Source organism: Kogia breviceps, chromosome 7, assembly GCF_026419965.1.
Source record: "Kogia breviceps isolate mKogBre1 chromosome 7, mKogBre1 haplotype 1, whole genome shotgun sequence".
Lineage (NCBI taxonomy): Eukaryota > Metazoa > Chordata > Mammalia > Artiodactyla > Physeteridae > Kogia > Kogia breviceps.
In genome coordinates this window covers 41,526,022-41,547,028 of record NC_081316.1, presented here as the reverse complement: position 1 = coordinate 41,547,028, position 21,007 = coordinate 41,526,022, and the positions used below count along the sequence as shown (strand labels likewise).

Genomic DNA, 21,007 nt, shown 5'->3' with positions numbered 1-21,007 from the left:
GGTAGTGGTTGTATGCATGCAACTGTTTTTTTTAAGTGACTGTAGCAGGTTGTTTGGTTTTGATTAAAGGGGAAGCCTACTTTCTCAGCATCCTAGTTAATCTAACCTGTGATCATTTTTCATTACTTTGACATGTTCTAGTCCAGGGGAGGGGATGGTTAGATTCAGAGAGACTATAAATGTCTAAGTGAGTGTGTGTGTGTGTGTGTGTGTGTGTGTTGCTATTTGTATTGGTCTTGGCAGGTTGCAAAGTGAACATGATAACATTCTTCCTTTGGCCCTATTTTAAGCTTGCTTCTCTATTTGTGGATCTAAGTTATATTTGTGGATATAAAGGCAAAGATTTATATAGCTTTGAAATTCATGTTTATTATTGAGCCCTTGAAATATGGCTAGTGTGGTTGAGAAATGGAACTTTAAGTTTTATTTAATTTCGATTAAATTGTTACATATGGCTAGTGGCTATTGTATGGGACAGCACACTTATAAAGCTTAAGCAGTTTTGACTTCTTTTTAGCTCTATGGTGTTAAGAAGGGGTGACCAGATAGTATTTTCACTCACATATGGTAAAGTAAACACAAATTTAAAATAGAATATTATTTTAAATTTATTTAAGTATGTTTTTGGTGGTTACACAAATTTTGATATTGTCAACTTACTCATTAGTTAATAGTTGATCAATTACTTATACTCTTCCTAATACCAAATACTGTATGTGAATGTTAGGAAGTGATACATCAATATTCATAATAGGATTATTAAAATAGTGATGAAAGGAAAGAGCCATGTAATAAAAGAAGGCAGGGGACTTCCCTGGTGGTGTGGTTGTTAAGACTCCACGCTCCCAATGCAGTGGGCCTGGGTTTGATCCTTGATCAGGGAACTAAATCCTACATGCATGCCACAACTAAGGAGCCAGCGAGGCCCAACTAAGACCTGATGCAACCAAATTAAATAAAGAAATAAAATTCCTTAAAAAATAAAACAGAAGGCGGCAGAATAAGGGCAGGAGGGGGAGAAAAATCTAGAAAAGTCTAGGTGGAGATTAGTCTGGCAAAAAATCTATCTGTACCAACTGTCAGAGTAAAAAGAGAAATCCAATTAAAAAAATAACACCTTTGTATAGTAAAAAGACATATGCCTTTTGGTCAAGAGAGGAACTTTTCTGTAAGATGAAACAGAGAGAAATTTATTGAATTTTATAGAGGGTGTTGAATAGCATAATGGATGGCATCGTTTCATAGCAATTTTATAAGTGATGGGAGACATTTTCATCTACTGTTTATAACATCAGACCTCAGTAAAAATTTTTGAAGACCTAAAGTCTGCCAACGACTGTGTGAGTGAGCTTAGGAGCAGATCCTTCAGCCCTATTGAGTCTTGAGATGGCTGCAGCCCTGGCTGACAGCTTGACTAGAGCCTCGTGAGAACTGGAGCCAGACGCACTCAGCTGGGCCACTTTCAGATTATTTACCCACAACTCTGAGATAAAAACTGTTTGTTTTTTTAAGCTGCTCACTTTGGGTGTAACTTTTTTACACAGAGGAGATAACTAATATTACATACCTACTATATGTTTATCATGCTATGCTTTTTTTTTAAGATGCAGGTACTTGATAATAAATGTTAAATAAAAATTATTTATGAAAATATATTTATATTTACTTGAGTTGAAGGTATAGTTAGAAAAAGGGTAAAAATAAGGTACTTAAACTAGCCAACCTAAATGGCTTTTTGAATGAATGAAAAATAGCTAATGATAGCTAACATATATTGAACTTCTTCTGTGTGTCAGAAACTGTGCTAAGCATACTATGTGCATTATCTCATTTGATCCTCACAAAATCCAATGAGACATTTCAGGCTTTAAGAGGTTAAGTAACTTTCCTAAAGTTATATAGCAGATGCATTTGGGACTTAGCCCCAAATCTCTTTGACTCCAGTTTAGCCAGTGTACTATGCTGCCATCACAGAACTTTTCAGATGCAGAAGTCCATTTACCAAGCATCTGAGGAATTCTTTTTTTTTTTTCCATTTCATTTTATTTATTTATTTATTTATTTGGCTGCATTGGGTTTTTGTTGCTGCATGGGGTTTCTCTGGTTGTGGTGAGCGGGGGCTGCTCTTCGTTGTGGTGCACGGGCTTCTCATTGCAGCGCCTTCTCTTTTTTCAGAGCATGGGCTCTAGACGCACGGGCTTCAGTAGTTGCAGCATGCGGCTCAGTAGTTGTGGCACATTGGGCCTTAGAGCATGTAGCCTTGAAATAGTTGCAGCGCGCAGGCTCAGTTGCGGCACACAGGCTCTAGGGCGCACGGGCTTCAGTGGTTGTGGCTCACGGGCTCTAGAGCGTAGGCTCAGTAATTGTGGTGCACGGGCTTAGTTGCTCCGTGGCATATGGGATCTTCCCGGATGAGGGCTCGAACCCATGTCCCCTGCATTGTCAGGTGGATTCTTAACCACTGCTCCACCAGGGAAACCCTTGAGGAATTCTTAAATTTTGATGGATGCTGGAGATGTAGTGATGAAGAAAGTGAGACACAATCTCTGCTGTCACGTCATTTATAATCTTGTGAAGGGAGTAGACATCAATGTAATAAGCACATATTTACAAGCTGAGGGAAGTGCTGTGATGGTGGGTTCTGTGAGATCCTTTAAGAAGAGCCTATCCTGTTGCAGGTGAGTAACGGCACACTTAAGGAGCTGAAAGAAGGCTGATGTCGTTGTAGCACAGAAACCAAAAAGAGTGGTGTGAGATTAGGCCAGAAATATATGCACGGGCTGGACTGGCCAGGCCTGGGAGGGTGGCCTTTCGTTCTCCCTAAGAGGCATGAGAAGCTATTGAAAAGTTTCATGTAATAGATGTCAGGGCTTTCTTTTTGAAAAGATCAAATATGGACAAATAGAATATAGAGGTACCAGAGTAGCTACGGGGAGATTATTAGGAAGCTGTTGCAATAATCAAGCTAAATAAGATGGACTAGCGTGATGGCAAAAGTCTTTTCAGAAAGGGAAATAGATTTGAAAAATGGTTACAGGATAAAATCAACAGGACTTGGCAATAGATTGATTACCAGGGGTTGGGGGAGAAGAAAGTATCAAGGACAAATGAAATATTTCTGGCTTGCCTATCTGGATGCATGTTGATGCTGTTTATCAGGATACAGAACATCGGAAATGGGACCGGTTTGGTGGTAAAGCTCACTAGTTAGCTCTTGCTGAATTTGAAATACCTTTGAGTCATTCATCTTGAAATCTTGAGAAGCATATATTAGGTTAGGTCTCAAAGAACTCTGGACTGGAGATGAAAATGTTCAAAACATGGGCAAGTAGATGGAAATTGAAGTGGTGGGTAAGAATGGCTTGTGAGAGCTAGTGAGAAGAGAGTCTAGAAATTGGGGAGCACCAATATTAACTGGCCAAGCCGAAGAGAATAAGTGACAAAGGAGACAATAGGAGGGTTTTTTCACTCATGTACTCATCCATTCAACAGATATTTGAGTGCCTACTGTATATCAGGCAATGTTATAGGATCCAGGGATATAGCAGTGGACAAGACAGTCAAAGTCTTTACTCTCATAGAGCCTGCACTATAGTGGACAATATGTAAATAAACTAAGTTATTCAGATAGGGACAAGTGCTAGAAGGAAATAGAAAAGTATTATGTGGTAGCATCTGAGATGGGGAAGACTAAAAGAGGAACAAGGTTTTTGATGAAAATAAGTAACTTTGTTTTGACCGTGCTACTTTTGAGGTGTCTGATAGCCAAATGGGTAACAGTGCCTGCTGCATGCTAGTAAACAGCACTGTCATTCACCCAGTTTGGCAGTCATTCTTTATTCCTTCTTTTTGTCTTATATCCCATATTCAGTCCCTTAGAGTAACTGCTGACAACTGTCTTTAAAACATATGCCCAATCTGATTACTTTGATTACTGGTATGATCTCTTTGGTGCAAGTCACCATTTCTGCTTACCTAGACTATTATTACAGTAACCTCTTCTCTGGCCCCCCAACTTCTAATTGTGTCCCTATGTAATCCATTTTTCACATTGCAGCCAGAGTGATCTTTTAAAAATGAATATCTTGGGCTTCCCTGGTGGCGCAGTGGTTGAGAATCCGCCTGCCGATGCAGGGGACACGGGTTCGTGCCCCGGTCCGGGAAGATCCCACATGCCGTGGAGCGGCTGGTCCCGTGAGCCATGGCTGCTGAGCCTGCGCTTCCAGAGCCTGTGCTCCACAACGGGAGAGGCCACAACAGTGAGAGGCCCACGTACCACAAAAACAAACAAACAAACAAAACCCCCAAAATGAATATCTTACAATGTGGCTTCCTTGATTAAATGCTCCAGCTTTTTTCCTGTAAAGTCTAAACACTTTACCATGGCTATAATGCTCTATTAGATCTGGCCTCTTTCTACTTTTTTGACTTCATATTCAAATGCGTTTCACTCTGTTTCAGCTACACTGTCCAGGACTCTCTGCTGTTCCTTCAGGGTGTTAACATTATTCCTGAGTTTAGGCTATTTACATTTGCTGTTTCTTCTGTTGAACTTGCTTTTCCTATATATTTCCACAGAGCTTGTTCTCTCACTTCATATCAGTTTCTGTTCAGGTGTGACCGTATGAGGTTTTTACTTACCATCTCTCCATGCCTGCCTATCATTCTATATTTCCGTAACACATTTTCTTTTTCTTCATTCCACTTACCCCCCCCACATTTGTTTATTATCTTTCTCCCTATATAAAATTCAAAGACTTTGTCTTATTTATCTCTGTATCCCAGTAGCCTAGAATAATGCCTGGTGCATAATGTGTGTATTCAATAAAGATTTGTTGAATGAATGAATATATAAGTCTAGAGCTCAGGGGAAAGTTCAGTGCTGAAATGTAAATTTAGGAGTCAGTAGCATATAGATGGTTTTTAAAACCATAGGAGATTATCAAGAGACAATGTGTAACCATAGCAGAAAAGGAGACCCAGATTTAAGCCTCCGGCTACTTTTCCATTTATAAAGCAGAATAGAAGGACCCAGGAAATTAGGAGGAATACCAGAAGAGATAACATCATTGAAACAAAGAGAGGAAATGTTCTAAGGATACAGCTGTGTTGAATGTCCCTGAGAGGTTGACCAAGATGAGGTTTGTGAATTAACCATTGGATTTGGCAAGTTGAAGGTTGTTTTATGGCCTTCAGGAGTTATTTCAGTGGGATGGTTGGGACAGAAATCAGATTTTAATAGAAGAAGGAATGAAGGTTGAGAAGTAGAAAGAGCCAAGTAGAACTCTTTTGAGAAGTTTTTCTGGTAAGGGGAACAGAGAATTGGGAGATTACTGAAGGAAGGAAATGAAGCCAAGGGAGGGCTTAAGCACTCCCCAGAATTTCCTGAATTTGGGATCCATCCATGTTGGTTATCTCCTCTTATCTTATTATTGAGGTTGAGCTGTCATCAAGTTAACTGGAGGATTTGTTTATAATGCCTTTTTTCAAGGTGGTAAATCCTAGCTTCCTCCCCAAACCTTCTGTTTACCAAGGTGCTTTTTCTTCCTCCATTTCATTAGAGTCCTTGGTAAATGCTTTCTGTTTAAGTGATAACTTGCTAGTAAATTAAGCTTTTTCAACTGTGTGCTTTGCTTGATGATTTTATTGCATTGTATAACCATCATAGATACTTTCAAGTGTCAACAATAGTAGTAGTAATTGTAATAAGATGCTAATGTATATTGACATTTACTTTGTACATGGGACCTTTTGAAGAGATTTACGTGTATTTATTGAGTTAATATTTCAAAACAACCCTGGGAGACAGGTGCTATTTTTTTCTTTTTGTTTTGTTTTGTTTTTTTGTTTTTTGCGGTACGCGGGCCTCTCACTGCTGTGGCCTCTCCTGTTGCGGAGTACAGGCTCCGGACGTGCAGGCCCAGCGGCCAATGGCTCACGGGCCCAGCCGCTCCGCGGCATGTGGGATCTTCCCGGACCGGGGCATGAACCTGCGTTCCCTGCATCGGCAGGTGGACTCTCAACCACTGTGCCACCAGGGAAGCCCAACAGGTGCTATTTTTATTCTCGACAGAGGATCCAGGGATATGAGGTGCAGAGAGTGTGAACTAGTTTCCTCAAGATTATACAGTTAGTAAGTGGTCTCAGTATTGTTGGAGACCTTTTGCTCTTAGGCACTACGCTAGTCTGTCTCTACATTAACAAAGCAAGCGTCTCATCTTCAAGTCGTGTTAAACAAATATGCCTTTGGTTAAATGTTTTGGTAAAGTCAATAATTCTCCTCTCCTTTTATATCTATCATATGAATACATGTTTTGGACTGGGTTGTTGGTAATTCCATTATTCTTACAATAATCAGGTTTCAGAGTTAAATGAGACATTTAATTAAATAATGTCTGGGATAAAATTTACTAATAAGATAGACCTGTTTCCTAAATCTCATTGTTTTCCCAGTATCTTTTTTTGACCTACCTCTGTTAGCTATGAACTTTAATTTTAAATTTATTTGTGCTTATATCAATATGTACTATTTATTCCATGAGTAATTTAATTAACCATACAAGGCTTACAATTTCCAGAATGTCAGAGTAGCCATTATCAAGTGCACACTTCTTAAATATACTCTTTTGGATTCATGACATTCCATTTTGACAGTGATAAAGAGCACACCCATAGGCATCATTGAAAAGGAATGTTCGAACTGTTTATGTGATAGTTCTTCAAGTTCCTTTCATTTATCTAACACAGAAAGGTCTTATCAACATGCTTACTATAGTTTATAATATATGAGTAGGTTTTATAAGGTAATTAGTCATATGCTTAAGTGACAAATAAAAGAGTTTTTAGGAATTTAAGTTTTGAGTTATTTTAGGATTTGAATTTAAATTTTTAAAATTATGAATTTAAGTAAGTTTGTTCATTTCACATTATTGGCCAAACCAAATGTGGCTGATAAAAGTTATGAAGTTGTTTGTTCTAATTTAAATATGTTTTCATGCTTTTATGAAAGTCACATTTAAAACTTAATGAGGAGGACTTTCCTCATGGTCCAGTGGTAAAGAATCCACCTTCCAGTGCAGAGGACGCGGGTTCGATCCCTGGTCGGGGAACTAAGATCCCATGCTGCAAGGCAACTAAGCCCGCACATGACAATTTCTGAGCTCGGAAGCCTCAGTGAGAGTGTCCATGTGCCACAAACTACAGAGCCCACGCGCCACAACTACAGAGAGAAAACCCGCATGCCACAACTAGAGAGAATCCTGCGCGCCGAGCAACTGGAGAGAAGCTCACGTGCTGCAACAAAGACCTGACGCAGCCAAAAAAATAAAGAAAATAAATATAAAAAAAAAACTTAATGAAAATATTTTTACTACTACAATTGTGAAGAACAACTGTAAGAACCTAGATTTAGTCAATTCTTTTCATGTTAACATTATAAACAATGCCAGAGGCAATGGAGAGGAGCTGGGAGGATCAGAGAAAAGAAAGAGGAAGTAACATTTTTTTGAGCACCTATTATATTCTTGGTAACTCAGTGACAGGGCTTTTACTTATATTATCTCATTTAATTCTCATGGAACTCTTGAAAGGTAAGTATTAATCATTTCCCTTTTACAGATGAGGAAACTGATGTTGCACAAGTTATCTTGATCTTCATCAAACAGATAGAACCAGAATTAAAATCTAGAGCTTTTTGACACTCAAACCCAGTCTGTACTCTTGCTTCATGGAGTTGTTCTTTGACCTTGTTAAGCAGAAAATTACTTTATGTAATAGCAGAATTTCTATGATACTTAAATTTTTATTCATGTAGCTATCATAAACATCAAAATACTACTTCTATATATGCCTGCAGATCTTTTCATTTATAAATACTGAGTTGCATAACTGCCTCATCTATCAGAGTGCTATAGAATAATTAAAAGTAATTAAAGTAGGTCTCTCAAATATACATTGTCACTGATATTTTTCCAAAGCCCAAACACTTTTATAGCAGTGTGGTTCCAGACCATGCTCACAGCCACACTGAAGATACTCATGAACAATCTCATCTTTATCTCCACGCAGTTCATTTATCTTCTGTAGGAGCCCCTGAGTTAGACAACCTTCCCTATTACTTCCGATATAGTTTCAAATAAGGGCATGATAAGATGTTTCTTGGAGACATTTTCTTTAGCATTTACCTTAGAATGCCAACAGCAAATGCATTATTGACTGTTGTGGATAAATAAGAAAGCATCTTAGTCCTTTTATTGATCAGAGTTATAGCTCAGTTGTTTTAGGAATTTTAAATAAAATGATAGTCATGTGTTAATTTGATGACTCTTTGAAATTAATTTGAATATACTGACTTTTATGTTTATTACTTTTTTGTAGTTTATAACATTTCAAAGATCACAAAGATCACATTGTGCTTATTTCCCCAGTGACCTCTGACCAAAAGCAATAAAGTTCTAGTCTGGGTGGAACTTGGCTAGTTGTAGTTTCTCAAATTTATATAATGATGGATTTGCTTTAGTAAAAATAGATCATATTTCTCACTGCCACCTCTGCTTACTTACCTATGTTATTATTCCATCTTGGTTGCAGAAATTAACTACTACGTAATAAAATACTGAGATTTTATAATTTTTTATATTTTAATTTGCAAGCAAAAAGTTTTACTGAAACATACATAAGACCAAACTACTGTGCAATAAGTATGATGGATATTCAGAGGATGATTATCTAACTTTCAGGACTATACTCGTTATATAAAATATAATTAATCTCTATATACAAGTACTATGAAACAAATTTGAATATAAAAATCATAATCCTAAATTTTGTTTTGCATTTAATGGAGTATTCAAACACTTTGTAACAAAAACATAATGCATGATTAGAATGATTGAATAAATTATGAATTAAGGGTATATAAATTAGAGTTCTTAGTTACAAATAATAGAAATCAACTTTGGCTGTTTTGAGAACTGAAAAAAAATTATGAAAGAATATTGAGAATCTCAAAGAATCACTGGGAAAGCTGGAAAACTAGTCTCAAAAAAAGGACAAAAGTAAGAGAAGTTAGGCAGCAGACAAGACCACAGCCAAAAATCACAGCACAACATTCATCTGGTGAATATATGCATGGCTGCCACCAACAATGAATACTTACTTGCACCTTGATTATCCTAGCCCACAAATGCCACCTGTTACCTCTGACGCTGCTACCTCAGAACCTTGATGTTGCTGTCATTAGTTTCCACCTGTCTCCGGAATGGATTCTCCCTCTATTGAGTCATCATCCTTCAATTTAAAGCCCTGATGGGTGTTTCTGAGTAGTTGATCTAAGGATATATGCTAGTGCCATAACTCCAGGAATGATTGGGACGTGAATGTCTGGTGTTTTCAGGAGGTGTAGTGGGAAGTGAGCTCTGCAGGCCATCAACATTCATCAGGTAGAGAATTTCTCAAATGTAGAAAAGGAGGTCATTTGTTGGGTGGCCAAGAATGGGCAGTTATCCACTACATTCTCTTTGTTACTGCATCTACTTTTTCATTCTTTTATGAATTTTTTAAACCTACAATTGTATAAGAGAAAAAGGGCATAAATGGTTTTAATATTTTAGATTGAGAGACATGGTTGGAGACAATATTACTCTAGATGTTCTTTGATGTTTCAGGTTATTTTTCAATCTTATTTTTAGTTATTTTAGCAGATTCTGTGAAGTCATGGTAATATTGATAAATACATACTGATACTGTTCTTTGAGCATTATCACTTGAACATTGTCTTCTGCTTCTTCTGAAAGATATGATTTCCCTAGGTACACCTTCAACTTTTTACCTGGTTTGGATAATATGCCCTAAAAGTGTAATGGAAGGAGCAAAAACTTTAGAGCCAGATTTGGGATCAGATGTGACCTTTGTCACTCTATCATTATCATTTAACATCTAACATTTTCTGTTATTTCCATTTTCGTCATGAGAAAACTGAACCATAGAGAGGTTAAGTAGCTCAAGAATTTTTGATTAAACATGAAAAAGCCAGAAAAATTAAGTAACTTTGTCTTTTTTTCCTCAATGTAGAATAGATATTTTTGTATCTCAAGTATGCAGTGGTGTTCATATTCTAATTGTGGATGTCTAATTTTTAATTTATATGTAGTAACAGATAATCATGTTATATCAGTTTGTCTTAGTTCCCTGTGTTTTATGTTTAGAATTTTGTTCACATTCTAAATAACAACTCTTGATTATATCCCACCACTATCACTTTACATTTGTTAATTTTTTTGAAGTTTTAAAGCCTTTTACTTTGATTTTATCCTTATGACACCCTTGTAAAATGTCTATTTTATAGATGTGGAAACTGAAATATAGAGGAAAAGTGACTTCTTTCAGATCAATCTTCTAAATCGTGATTATATACTTTATTTAAGGACTTTTGGTATATAACTAAGTCAGAGCATGTTGTTTTAATTATTTTCTGGATAATGTACTATTTTTAAAATATTATTACTTTTTTTTCTTTGTAGAAATGCATTACTGTTTGGTGCTATTTAGCTATCCAGCTGTAGTTTAGTTCCCATAGAGAAACTGTCCTCATTGGCCTTATATACTAGTAGAAGGAGACAGAAAATAAATGCAAAAACTAATGGTCAGCTGTTGATAAGTAAGTGCCATGGCCAAAATTAAGCAAGGAAGGGTAAAAGAGAGTTCTGGGGATGGGAGAGGAAGTTGTCATTTTAAACTGGGTTTTTGAGGAAGACTTTCCTAGGAAGTTGACATCTGAGCAAAGAAAGACCTAAAGGAGGTATGGGAGGGAGACATGCAAATACCTTGGAGAAGACCCTTTACAGGCAGAGAGAAGAGCAAGGGCATTAGTCTTGAGACAGGAGTGTGCCTGACATGTTCAAGTTGAGGCAAAGGAGACAGTTATGTCGAAAGCTGGGCAAGCAGAGGGACAAGTAGAAGAAGATGAGATAAAAATAATAAAAAGGGGCTTCCCTGGTGGTGCAGTGGTTGAGAGTTCGCCTGCCGATGCAGGGGACGCAGGTTCGTGCCCCGGTCCGGGAAGATCCCACGTGCCGCGGAACGGCTGGGCCCGTGAGCCATGGCCGCTGAGCCTGCGCGTCCGGAGCCTGTGCTCTGCAACGGGAGAGGCCACAACAATGAGAGGCCCACGTACCGCAAAAAACATTAAAAAATAAAAAAGCTTACAAAATTAAGAGTGATTTTTTTTTTTTTTCCTTATGTTTAGATTACATACTGGTACGAAACTGTCCTGAACGTTTCAGCTGTTAGTAAGAATTGTTAATAATTAATCAGCACGTCAGAGGATGGGGTTTTAGCAACTATTTTGTTGGGGAAACTAGGTTGAGAACCATGGCTCCAGACTAATTTGATATGAAGAATAGGTCAGATTAAATATCCTCTGAGGGACTATATATAATTTGAGGGCTTTTTTAGTGTCATTTTTTTCATGGTTAGATAACTTTGAGAGGAAAATAATGATCTTACAAAATACAGCTGTTCAAGAAAACTTACTAGGAGGGATCATCTGTGTTTGCCAAATCTAAGAGAACAATTTAAAATATATCATGTTAACATTCTAGGTGTTTTGTTTTGCCTTGCATAAAATACTGATTGATAACATGATTTCTGTTTTGTGCAGTTTCATAAAGACCTAATGAAATTGTTATTTTAATTCCCATTGTTTAGACACACATATTCTTGATATTTTAAAAATGCACATTATGGAAAACTCATTTTGGCATATTGATATACTTATTTGGAGAAAGTAGTATGTATCAAAATATTGCTTTACAAAATGACAATATGAGAAAGTGGCATTCACATTCTTCCAACATGCTTGAACACCTCAATTTTTACTCATTATGTTTCACTAATATTTGTCAACAAAAAGTTATAACAAGGACTTTGTGAGGATTCTATAGAGTGTCAAAAGATTAGGAGTGAATGTTTTATCTTATAAAATTATCTTTTAGGATGGTCTAAAAAAAAGACAATAAAACTGCAATTGTGTATTTTTTCAATTTCTTATTTTACCTGTGTCTGTCTCTTGTCCTCTATTTTCTCTGTTTTACTTCCCATTACTCCTGTTTATTTCTCTTAATCTGTCAAAGTTGGAAATTGACCAATACCTCTAGTGTATTATGAGGCATGAGTTCTGAGATCTTTGTGAATTTTCAGATAGAACCTTAGTAGTATATATTTTCAAATATGTGAATTTTCAGATAGAACCTTAGTATTATATATTTGCAAATAGAAGTATAATAATTTTGTTAAGGCATTACTTTTAATTACATACTCTTCAGGCTAGGGTGTGGGGGTCAGCTAGTAGGTGAGCCTAGGTGATTGTCCTACTTAGCATTTGCCGCTGTTTTTCCTGTTTACAATAACTTCCATGAAGTGACCAGACTTTTGTGCAGGATCATTTTGTAGGAAATGGTCCTAAAAAGGAAACAGTTGGTATTGATAAAAGTAGAAAGAAAAATGAAAAATAAAAAGGCTAAGAAAGATCTGACGAAAGCTAAAACTTAAAGCTAGGAAATATAAGTTTAAAAGACCTCAAAGAGTAGGATGTCATTTTTTTGCAGGAGCTTGGAGCCATTAACAGGGCCACCATTACACTACATGAGGGGGAAAAAAAAGGGATTCTGACTGTTTCAGAAAGTGATTTTGCTGTATTAAATACTTGAGAAAGAGAACACTTCACTGAAAATTGAAAATTACTGAACACTGAACATTCAGTGTTGGGCTATGCATAGGAGTCACCTGACTCAAAATTTCAATTATAGTTTTGACTCAAATATATCATTTCTTCTGACATTGAAATTAAATATAGTTAATTTGTATATTAATAACAATCTTGCTGAACTTACTGTTTCTTATAAATTTTAGGTTGTTTTTCTTGAAGCTTCCGAGTAAATAATTATGTCATCTGTAAGTGATAATTTTTCTTTCTTTCTAATCTCAGATTTTGCTTTTCTTCTCTAATTGCAAAGAGTGAGCACTTCCAAAACAGTATTTTTTCAGCATTTGTTGAACAGTTACATACTTTTTTCTTTCACTTATTAATAAGAGGAAGTATATTAACAGGTTGCTCAATACTGAATTATACTTGCATTTCCGGAACATATGATTCTATTCATTTTTCATTAGTTTTTGTTGTGAAAATTTTTAACCACACAGAAAAGTTGAAACAGTTCATCAAAAATCTGTGCATCCTCTGCCTGAATTTAATAGTTGTTAATGTTTTGCTGTATTTACTGGGTTTTTTCCTAAACCATTAGAAATCATGATATTTCACGCTATATACCTCAGCATGCATTCTAAGAATAAGGACTCCAACATAACTACAAAGCCCTTATATACCTAAGAAAATTAATAATAATTCTATATTATCTAATATCCACTCTAAGTTTTCCCAAATGTCCCAAGAATATCTTTTATAGCTCTCATTTTCTCCAGATGAGGCAAGGTTTTATACATTGCATGTGGTTATGTCTCTTTCATCTTATTTAATATAGAACCGCACCCTCCCCACCATTTTTTTTCCCCAATGAAGTGACTTTTGGAAGAATCCAGGCCAGTTGCCTTGATAGACACTGTTCTTATTTTCATAGAGGTTTTTACTAATATGAGAGACAAATATTAAACATGCAACTTTATACATTATTTTATAAATATGTAGGATTATATAGATGAGAAAAGTGAAAAGTGGAGAGATTATGTTGATTATTCAAGATAACACAAGGGATAGTGGCCAAGATGTGTTTTAACTGAGTCTGGTTTCAAAACTCACTCTATTTCAACCATTATCAAGATGACTCTAATTTTAAAATGTTAAAGAGAATTCTCAACTTGTGCAATTCAGATGATAGGTGTTTTTCTTTAAAACTGCAGACAAGCAATGTTTCTAGATGAGAAGTAAAACATTAAAAAACACTTTCTCTTAACTGTCAGGCTATGGAGTTCTAAACGTACAGGTTAACTTGCAGACCTACTTTCGATTAAGGATATTCTTGTGATGTACTGTCTGATGAAGTAGATTTCACTGTAGAGCTTTGTTTTAGAATCTCCTTTAGTTCACTTTTCACAGAATTTTATCTACTGTTCTAATTTTTATTTTTTTAAAATATGCTTACATACCATCCATTACGTTGTAAGACCCATTGGCAGTTAAATTCTCCTTCAGCCATACTCAAACACCTGTGGATCTGATATGTCCGTGATACCAAGAAGACGCCCCTATATTTGTTATTCTTTCAGTTAGGAATCACTCTAAACTTAGAGGTAACTTCTGTGCAGTATGGATACTAGAATAAATTCCTGAATTCTTTCCAACTAATGTTTGCTTTGGATTTCAGGGCACAATAGTCTTGTTGTTTGTTTGTTATTTGCGGTTGACTGCCACAGACAAAAAGCCAGAACATTTAAATGCCTGAGTATTAGAGTAGAGGTATTGAATTTAATCCATTTAATTTTTCTATAATCTCTGCTGGCTATTTAGGCGCAGTACTAAATCAAATTAATTTCTTCAGTATGTTCAATTTTTCTAACATTTTTGTCGTTGTTGTCTTAGATACAGATTGTTAAGCTTTGGTGTAAGGGCGCTGGGATGGGGGGCAGTGTATTTAAACTACGTTGGCAGGATAGATCAATAATATCTACTAAGCGCTTACACTTACTTTGTGCTGAAGCACAAGCACTGTGTTAAGTGATTTATACTTGTTATCGCCTTAATTCTAACAACAATCCTTTGAAGTTGGTACCATAATTAGCTCCATTTTTACAGATACTAGGCAAAGTTAAAACTTTTCCAGGGTCACGCAGCTATTAAGTAGCAGAGGTTAGATTTGAACTCAACTCTGGGAAAGTCATACTCTTTATTGCATTGCCACTGCTGCTACTACCTGTTCAACTCTATTCTACAAATGAGGAAGCTAAGGTACAAAGAGGCTAAGTAATAAAGGACTTCTTTGACTACTTGGCCCACCTGATGATCCTTTGCCTGTCATCTAGAATAAATGCAAAGAATGTGTTACCTTTCATGATTCTACTAAAGTGACAGCTGTTAACAAAATTCGATTAGTTTGATATACAAAATAATATATACATATAAGAAAGCATGAACACTTAAGAAACCACCTAGAAGATCTTAACAAAATCTGTATTGTCTTGGAACTGCAATTGGAGAAGGACTTTACTCAGATCCTAATTTTGGTCCTTTATAACCAAAGAGCAATACACAGGGATAACTAAGAGATGGCCTCTGTTATTCTATTCTTTTTTTGAAATGAGCTGTCCTTCCATACTGCTCCCCTACACCCCATTCCTGTTCTTTCTTCCCTTTCCCCCCACCTCTTTTCTATTTTGGAGTAATCAAATCCCACCTACCTTCTTCCTCTGGCTCCCTTAAAAACAATCTCTTCTTCCTTTGAGCTTCCATAATAATTTAACTGTTTTTCTCTTGCTCAGTGTACTCCTTCATTGTGCTAAAGTACATTCTCAAAGAACCTTTGAAGAAAGACTATGTGGAAGGTATGCTTTCTGAATTCTTGCATGCTTGAACATGACTTTATTCATCCCCAGACTTGATTACATAATATATGTATAGTTTGTAAGTTGTTTAACATTGATTTTCTTCAGAAATAGGAAGGTTCTGTTGTCTTCTCTCACCCAAAATTGCTGGCAATTGAATTCCAGTCTGATTCTTGGTAGATAACATTTTCTTTTCTCTGCAAGTAGAGAGCATGGTCAGTATGACAATTCCTTTCTCTGTTGACCAGAAGGTTTCTGAATTGGCATCAGTTCCTTTGCATTTTATACTCTTAAGTCCTTCGTAATAGAGGGAGAGCAAAGAGCAGTGGTTGAGAACACAGTTTTTGGAGCCAAACTGCCCAGATTTGAATCTCAGCTCCATCATTTACTTGGTTCTGTGACCTTGGGCAAGTTCTGTACCTCAGTTTCCCCAGCTTTAAAATGGAAATGGGCTTCCCAGGTGGCGCAGTGGTTGAGAGTCCGCCTGCCGATGCAGGGGACGCGGGTTCGTGCCCCGGTCCGGGAAGATCCCACATGCCGCGGAGCGGCTGGGCCCGTGAGCCATGGCCACTAGGCCTGCGTGTCCGGATCCTGTGCTCCGCAACGGGAGAGGCCGCAACAGTGAGAGGCCCGTGTACCGGAAAAATCTTAACAGAAAACGCCGAAAATATGTATGGTAAAATGGAAATGATGGTAATAATAGCACCAACTTCATAGGATCGCTAGAATGATTTAATATTTATAGATGCTTAGAATTGTAACAGGTATACGGTAACATAGGGATTAGCAAGCTACAACTCTTGGACCTGATCCAGCATTTGGCCTCTTTTTGTACTGCCTGTGAACTGAGAATGGTTATTACATTTTTAAAGGATTGTTTAAAAAAAAACAAAGAACAAAATAAACAACAGCAAAGAAGAATATGCATGGCACAAAGCCTAAAATATTACTCTCTTGCCCTTTACAGGAAAAGTTTTCTGACCCCTTAACACATTAAGTATGATTGTTTAAAAAAAATTATACTAATGTAGTTTCAGGAGAATGAGGAAGATAGAAGGAAAGTACATATTAAGTTCAGAATATCTTTTGACATTTGCCCCCAAATTTTATCCCACCTAATTTTTATTAACCTGTTGGTTTTGTAATTGTGATATAATGACACATCAATTAGAGTGAACACTTTTGTTTGAGGAAACATACTTTAAATGTTGTAGAATTTTGTTTGGATATTTATAATTCACCTTTTAGCTTTCTAAGAACTACAGTTTTTCTTTGCCATTACCTTTGTCTTCAGCGTAGGGCCTGGATAAGTTGAGTAATAATCCAATTTCTCCTCCTTTGTCTTTTCCTTTCATTATAATTAAAGTTAAACTCATGGTACTTATGACAGGAATAATTTACAGGGTAATTAGGAAGAATTTTTATTGCAGAGGAGAAATTTAAAATGTGTTTAGTTTTAAGTTTGCGGGTTAAATAAACAAATGCCCGAGGGTGTCACTGGCAGGTCTGGAATAGGCTATGTACCACAAACCGAGGGAATATAATAAGGAAAGCCAAGAAAGAAGCACAGAATGGAAGAAATAGGAGTAAGAAAAGGTTTGGCAGTGGTAGTGAATCACAAAAACTATCTCTTTTGCTGTTTCTTCTTGGTTAAAAAATTTTGAGAGACATGGAAACCAAGTCAGTTTTTGTTCTAGCCTCCTTCTGTAAACAAAAACAAGTGACAAAGATGCCTGAAATCTACTGTTTCCTGAAATGTGGTGTTCACGCTTGAAATGTGCCATTGTGGAAGAAAGTTCATTTCTGACATAATATATCTGACGTTCCTCAGTTTGTGGCATTTCTGTTTTCTCAAAACACGTTTTTGTCATTACCCTGTCTTTTAGAAAGTCTGTAGGCATTCATCCAGGAAAGAAACTAACAGCAACCAAATGAAACTATATTGTGCCTAGGATAAAAAAATACTGGCTTTTGAAACTGTCCCGTTTTCACCAGGATAAAAAATATTGGCTTTTGAAACTGTATCTTTTCTTTTTTGTTGTTGATCATATTTTCCATTTTGTCATTATAAGACCATTGTTATTTTCCCTAAAATTATAGTTTTGTCCATCTATAAGCAATTTGGATATTAGCATTTATACTTCAGACTCAGTAGTATTCCTAGTTAGTGTTTCTTGCTGGAATCAGGATTTCTAGTCTTCATTTGTTATAGTGCAGATTGCCTTTGATTGGATTTCAAAATCCATTATTACCTAACCAGATTCTTACATGTATAATGTATAGACTCTTAAATTTGCAACAATGAATTGATTTTAATCTTAAAATTAAATAATTACTTCAGTCTGTGTCCTATGGCTCATAAATTGTAGTTTATTGAATTTTTAGAAACATATAGAATAACTAAGCATTGCAGATTTAACATTTCCATTGAAAAACCTTTAAAGTCTATTGCATACATACTTTAATAACCACCATGATATTTAATTTTTCATGGTAACAAAGGGCTTTGAATATTAATATACTAAATACTAAACTATTATAATACATACAAGAGACTTCCTAGTACAGTATTCTCATTTTAGCCCAGTAACACCCTACAGATGAGGAAGATAATGTATAGAGGTTATTTGACTTGCCCAAGGTTCCATGGCTAGTAAATAGAGCCAAGTCTCCTGTGAAGTGCCTTTATCCATTATACTATGACTTCTATGCATACAGAAGGCATGAGATAGGAGATCAGCTTCTTCTAATCCTATTAATGTTGCTAGACTAGTTGTTTTGAGTAAATTCCTGATAGGTCTCGCTATCATAAAATCAGAATGAAGAAAGCACAAGTATACAAACCGTAGAAGTAAGAAGTAGAAGGGAACCTTAGCTTTTTAGTGCACTGGTCCCCATACCTGGCTACACCTCAGAATTAACTGAGTAGCATTTTAAAATACTGTTTCCCGGAGATCTCCTTCCTCCTCACAGAGACGTCAGAAATGCATCTACACGTGGAACTTCTTTAGAACACCCACCAAACGCTGGCAGAAGACCTCAGACCTCCCAAAAGGCAAGAAACTCCCCACGTACCTGGGTAGGGCAAAAGAAAAAAGAATAAACAGAGACAAAGAATAGGGACGGGACCTACACCAGTGGGAGGGAGCCGTGAAGGAGGAAAGACTCCCACACACTAGAAGCCCCTTCGCGGGCAGAGACTGCGGGTGGCGGAGGGGGAAGCTCCGGAGCCGCGGAGGAGAGCGCAGTAACAGGGTGCGGAGGGCAAAGCGGAGAGATTCCCGCAGAGGATCGGTGCCGACCGGCACTCAACAGCCCGAGAGGCTTGTCTGCTCCCCCGCCGGAGCGGGCGGGGGCCCAGAGCTGAGGCTCGGGCTTCAGTCGGATCCCAGGGAAAGGTCTGGAGTTGTCAGAGTGAAAACAGCCTGAGGGGGTTGGTGCGCCGCGACTGGCAGGGAGGGAGTCCGGTTGAAGTCTGGAGCTGCCGAAGAGGCAAGAGACTTTTTCTTGCCTCTTTGCTTCCTCTGGTGCGAGGAGAGAGGATTAAAAGCACCATGTAAAGGAGCTCCAGAAACGAGCGTGAGCCGCGGCTGTCGGCATGGACAGTAGAGACGGGTGTGGGACGCTAAGGTTGCTGCTGCTGCCACCAAGAAGCCTGTGTGTGAGCGCAGGTCACTCTCCACACGGCCCCTCCCGGGAGCCCGTGCAGCCCGCCACTGCCGGGGTCCCGGGATCCAGGGACAGCTTCCCCGGGAGAACACGCGGCGCGCCTTGGGGCGGTGCAGCGTCACGTCGGCCTCTGCCGCTGCGGACTCGCCCCGCACCCGTGCCACTCCCTCCCCCCAGCCTGAGTGAGCCGGAGCCCCCGAATCAGCTGCTCCTTTAACCCCGTCCTGTCTGAGCGAAGGGCAGACGCCCTCGGACGACCTACATGCAGAGGCGGGGCCAAGTCCAAAGCTGAACCCCAGGAGCTGTGCGAACAAAAAGGAGAGGGAGAGGTCTCTCCTTCAGCCTCAGAAGTGGCGGATTAAAGCTCCACAATCAACTTGAAGTGTCCTGCATCTGTGGAAAACCTGAATAGACAACGAATCATCCCAAATTGAGGAGGTGGACTTTGGGAGCAAGCTATACTATTATTTTCCCCTTTTTTCTTTTTGTGAGTGTGTATGTGTGTGCTGCTGTGTGAGATTTTGTCTGTATAGCTTTGCTTTCACCATTTGTCCTAGGGTTAGACCGACCCGTTTTTTTTTTTTAATATAAATTTTTCTTCTTAATAATTATTTTTTATTTTAATAACTATACTTTATCCTACTTTATTTTGTCTTCTTCCTTCCTTTCTTCCTTTCTTCCTTCCTTTCTTCCCTCCTTCACTCCTTTCTTCCTTCCTTCCTCCCTTCTTTCCTCCCTTCCTTCCTCTCTTCCTTCCTCCCTTTCTTCCTCTCCTCCTTCCTTCCTTCCTTTCTTGCTTTCTTCCTTCCTTCATTTCTTCCTTCCTTTCTTCCTTCCTTCCTCCCTTTCTTTCTTCCTTCCTTCCTTCCCTCTCTCCCTCCCTCCCTCCTTCCTTCCTTCTTTCCTTCCTTCCTTTTCTTTCCTTTCTATTTTTTCTCCCTTTTATTTTGAGCCGTGTGGATTAAAGGCTCTTGGCGCCCCAGCCAGGCACCAGGGCTGTTTCTCTGAGGTGGGAGAACCAACCTCAGGACACTGGTCCACCAGAGACCTCCCAGTTCCACGCAATATCGGCGAAAATCTCACAGAGATCTCCATCTCAACACTAAGACCCAGCTTCACTCAAGGACCAGCAACGAACAGTGCTGGACACCCTATACCCAACAAAGAGCAAGACAGGTCTACAGCCCCATCCATTAGCAGAGAGGCTGCCTAAAATCATAATAAGGCTACCAACATGCCCAAACACACCACCAGACGTGGACCTGCCCACCAGAAAAACAAGATCCAGCCTCATCCACCAGAACAGAGGCACTAGTCCCCCCAACCAGGAAACCTACTCAACCCACTGAACCAACCTTAGCCACTGGGGACAGCCACCAAAAACAACGGGAACTACGAACCTGCAGCCTGCAAAAAGGAGACCCCAAACACAGTAAGATAAGAGAAATGAAAAAATAGAAAAACACACAGCAGATGAAGGAGCAAGATAAAAACCCACCAGACCTAACAAATGAAGAGGAAATAGGCAGTCTACCTGAAACAGAATTCAGAATAATGATAGTAAAGATGATTCAAAATCTTGGAAATAGAATAGACAAATTGCAAGAAACAGTTAACAAGGACCTAGAAGAAATAAAGAGGAAGCAAGCAACGATGAGCAACACAATAAATGAACTGAAAAATACTCTAGATGGGATCAATAGCAGAATAACTGAGGCAGAAGGACGGATAAGTGACCTGGAAGATAAAATAGTGGAAATAACTACTGCAGAGCAGAATAAAGAAA

The 21,007-nt window shown here is 38.1% G+C and overlaps 1 protein-coding gene across 1 annotated transcript in view; it reads left to right on the top strand.

The window, feature by feature from the left end:
* Positions 1 to 21,007, top strand: part of PDE3B (phosphodiesterase 3B) — a 174,561-nt gene that overhangs the window by 48,186 nt on the left and 105,368 nt on the right. The window lies entirely within an intron of this gene.